Raw genomic sequence first — 4869 nt, 5'->3', positions numbered from 1 at the left:
GGACCAATCGGAATGGACAGAGATAACATAGTTTCCAGAACCCGGTATCATGTATATTTAGAATTAAAACCAATCGCTACGTTAATTGAGGGTGGTACTGAACACGGAAAATGTGAAATAAAAATCGCAAAAACGTAGCACGAAAAATAAAAATTGGGAAAAATGAAGCACGAGAAATTAAATCGTAAATATTCAGAAAAAAAGTACCAGCAGTTATTACTAAGACGTTCTTGAAGACCATGTAGACATTATTAATCACTGTTGTTAATATGGACATACAGACCTTGTGGTCATCTTTAACCGTCTGCTACTCACATCTGATTTGAAAAAAAAAATATTATCATGATGGACTTTATTACATGTATAGCAATTGCAGTTCGGACGAAATAGAGACAGTACACTTTAATTTTTGGCAGTGTCTGCGCGTACCCGCATGCGGGTACGAATAGTCAAATTGCCGTTCTAGTCTGCGCGTACCCACATCCGGTTTTCTAATAAAATGCCATTGGATCGAGTATAAAATGTGAAATATCTACGGAAATTATCGATAGAATGGGGAAGAACGAGTGAAAAGTATGAAAAATAATATTTTCAAATTGTATTTATTAAATAATGATACATAGAAATCATTGCAAAATTAAATGCACAATGATGGAAAATAGTCCCTGTAAAAGAAAAACATGATAGAAAGTAATACTATTATAAAATTTTAATGCAAATTTAAAGAATATTTTTTTTATAAATTAAAAATATACCCATATGATATTTTGAATTAATCTTTAAGTAAAATATAACACAGAAACTAAAATTTTGAAATATATAAAACTACTAAAATTAAAGCATGAGTTTATTAAAATTTAAATTTAAAGAAGCAAGTAATAATGAATAATGAAACGTGAACGTAGGCTGGCAACATTTGAAATGTGCAGCCCGGGGTTGAAATCTGTGCCAAAACAATCATATGTTACAAATCTTAATTAGTGACATGAATCTATTGTAATTGGTTTAAATTGATATTATAACTTGCTTCTTTAATTTTTATAAACTCCAGCTTTAATTTTAGTAGTTTTATTTTTCTTTTTTTTTCTTTTCAGGGACTGTACAGTTTAATTTTCCATCATTGTGCTTTTAATTTTAAATAATAAATATAATTTGAAAATATTATTTTTTCATATTCTTCACTCGTTCTACACGAAATTCCCATACTATCAATAATTTTCGTACATATTTCACGTTTCATTCCCGATTCGATGGCATTTTATTAGAAAACCGGATGTGGGTACGCGCAGCCTAGAACGGCAATTTGACTATTCGTACCCGCATGCGGGTGAGCGCAGACACTGCCTTAATTTTTTTAATAACTTTTTCAAACCAACTTGGATTTTCATCAAACTATGTAGCTATCTTACATATATATTAAGATTACTGAATCCCAGGTCACTTTATTTTTTGTTTTATTGCTGTCAAATTTTAGAATTAAATTAATCTAGGTAAAAAAAAGCTAGATTTTGCAGTTAGGACGGAAATAGAGACAGTACACTTTAATTTTTTTAATAACTTTTTCAAAACAACTTGGATTTTCATCAAACTATGTAGCTATCTTACATATATATTAGGATTACTGAATCCCAGGTCATTTTATTTTTTGTTGTATTGCTGTCAAATTCAAGAATTAATTTAATCGAGGTAAAAAAGTTAGAATTTGCAGTTCGGACGAAATAGAGACATTACACTTTAATTTTTTTAATAACTTTTTCAAATCAACATGGATTTTCATCAAACTATACAGCTATCTTACATATATATTAAGGTTACTGAATCCCAGGTCATTTTATTTTTTGTTGTATTGCTGTCAAATTCAAGAATTAATTCAATCTAGGTAAAAAAAAAGCTATAATTTGCAGTTCGGACGAAATAGAGATGGTACACTTTAATTTTTTTAATAACTTTTTCAAAACAACTTGGATTTTCATCAAACTATGTAGCTATCTTACATATATATTAGGCTTACTGAATCCCAGGTCATTTTATTTTTTGTTGTATTGCTGTCAAATTCAAGAATTAATTTAATCGAGGTAAAAAAAGTTAGAATTTGCAGTTCGGACGAAATAGAGACATTACACTTTAATTTTTTTAATAACTTTTTCAAAACAACTTGGATTTTCATCAAACTATGAAGCTATCTTACATATATATTAAGGTTACTGAATCCCAGGTCATTTTATTTTTTGTTGTATTGATGTCAAATTCAAGAATTAATTTAATCCAGGAAAAAAAAACAAGAATTTGCAGTTTGGACGAAATAGAGACAGTACACTTTAATTTTTTTAATAACTTTTTCAAAACAACTTGGATTTTCATCAAACTATGTAGCTATCTTACATATATATTAAGCTTACTGAATCCCAGGTCATTTTATTTTTTGTTTTATTGCTGTCAAATTCAAGAATTAAATTAATCTAGGTAAAAAAAGTTAGAATTTGCAGTTCAGACGAAATAGAGACAGTACACATTATTTTTTTTAATAACTTTTTCAAAACAACTTGGATTTTCATCAAACTATGTAGCTATCTTACATATATATTAAGGTTACTGAATCCCAGGTCATTTAATTTTTGTTGTATTGCTGTCAAATTCAAGAATTAATTTAATCTAGGAAAAAAAAACAAGAATTTGCAGTTTGGACGAAATAGAGTCAGTACACTTTAATTTTTTTAATAACTTTTTTAAAACAACTTGGATTTTCATCAAACTATGTAGCTATCTTACATATATATTAAGCTTACTGAATCCCAGGTCATTTTATTTTTTGTTTTATTGCTGTCATATTCAAGAATTAAATTAATCTAGGTAAAAAAAGTTAGAAATTGCAGTTCCGACGGAAATAGAGACAGTACACTTTAATTTTGTTTATTACTTTTTCAAAACAACTTGGATTTTCATCAAACTATGTAGCTATCTTACATATATATTAAGGTTACTGAATCTCAGGTCATTTAATTTTTGTTGTATTGCTGTCAAATTCAAGAATTAATTTAATCTAGGAAAAAAAAACAAGAATTTGCAGTTTGGACGAAATAGAGTCAGTACACTTTAATTTTTTTAATAACTTTTTCAAAACAACTTGGATTTTCATCAAACTATGTAGCTATCTTACATATATATTAAAGTTACTGAATCCCAGGTCATTTTATTTTTTGTTTTATTGCTGTCATATTCAAGAATTAAATTAATCTAGGTAAAAAAAGTTAGAATTTGCAGTTTGGACGAAATAGAGACAGTACACTTTAATTTTTTTAATAACTTTTTCAAAACAACTTGGATTTTCATCAAACTATGTAGCTATCTTACATATATATAAAGGTTACTGAATCCCAGGTCATTTTATTTTTTGTTGTATTGCTGTCAAATTCAAGAATTAATTTAATCTAGGGAAAAAAAACAAGAATTTGCAGTTTGGACGAAATAGAGTCAGTACACTTCAATTTTGTTTATTACTTTTTCAAAACAACTTGGATTTTCATCAAACTATGTAGCTATCTTACATATATATTAAGGTTACTGAATCCCAGGTCATTTTATTTTTTGTTGTATTGCTGTCAAATTCAAGACTTAATTTAATCTAGGTAAAAAAAGTTAGAATTTGCAGTTCGGACGAAATAGAGACATTACACTTTAATTTTTTTAATAACTTTTTCAAAACAACTTGGATTTTCATCAAACTATGAAGCTATCTTACATATATATTAAGGTTACTGAATCCCAGGTCATTTTATTTTTTGTTGTATTGATGTCAAATTCAAGAATTAATTTAATCCAGGAAAAAAAAACAAGAATTTGCAGTTTGGACGAAATAGAGACAGTACACTTTAATTTTTTTAATAACTTTTTCAAAACAACTTGGATTTTCATCAAACTATGTAGCTATCTTACATATATATTAAGGTGACTGAATCCCAGGTCATTTTATTTTTTGTTGTATTGCTGTCAAATTCAAGACTTAATTTAATCTAGGTAAAAAAAGTTAGAATTTGCAGTTTGGACGAAATAGAGACAGTACACTTTAATTTTTTTAATAACTTTTTCAAAACAACTTGGATTTTCATCAAACTATGTAGCTATCTTACATATATATTAAGGTTACTGAATCCCAGGTCATTTTATTTTTTGTTGTATTGATGTCAAATTCAAGAATTAATTTAATCTAGGAAAAAAAAAGTTAGAATTTGCAGTTTGGACGAAATAGAGACAGTACACTTTAATTTTTTTAATAACTTTTTCAAAACAACTTGGATTTTCATCAAACTATGTAGCTATCTTACATATATATTAAGGTTACTGAATCCCAGGTCATTTTATTTTTTGTTTTATTGCTGTCAAATTCAAGAATTAAATTAATCTAGGTAAAAAAAGTTAGAATTTGCAGTTTGGACAAAATAGAGACAGTACACATTATTTTTTTTAATAACTTTTTTAAAACAACTTGGATTTTCATCAAACTATGTAGCTATCTTAAATATATATTAAGGTTAATGAATCCCAGGTCATTTTATTTTTTGTTGTATTGCTGTCATATTCAAGAATTAATTTAATCTAGGAAAAAAACCCAAGAATTTGCAGTTTGGACGAAATAGAGTCAGTACACTTTAATTTTTTTAATAACTTTTTCAAAACAACTTGGATTTTCATCAAACTATGTAGCTATCTTACATATATATTAAGCTTACTGAATCCCAGGTCATTTTATTTTTTGTTTTATTGCTGTCATATTCAAGAATTAAATTAATCTAGGTAAAAAAAGTTAGAATTTGCAGTTCGGACGAAATAGAGACAGTACACATTATTTTTTTTAATAACTTTTTCAAAACA

This window comes from Mytilus galloprovincialis, chromosome 5 (assembly GCF_965363235.1).
Source record: "Mytilus galloprovincialis chromosome 5, xbMytGall1.hap1.1, whole genome shotgun sequence".
In the NCBI taxonomy this organism is placed as follows: Eukaryota; Metazoa; Mollusca; class Bivalvia; order Mytilida; family Mytilidae; genus Mytilus; species Mytilus galloprovincialis.
The sequence above is the reverse complement of the archived record's forward strand: the minus strand, read 5'-3'. Positions refer to the sequence as shown.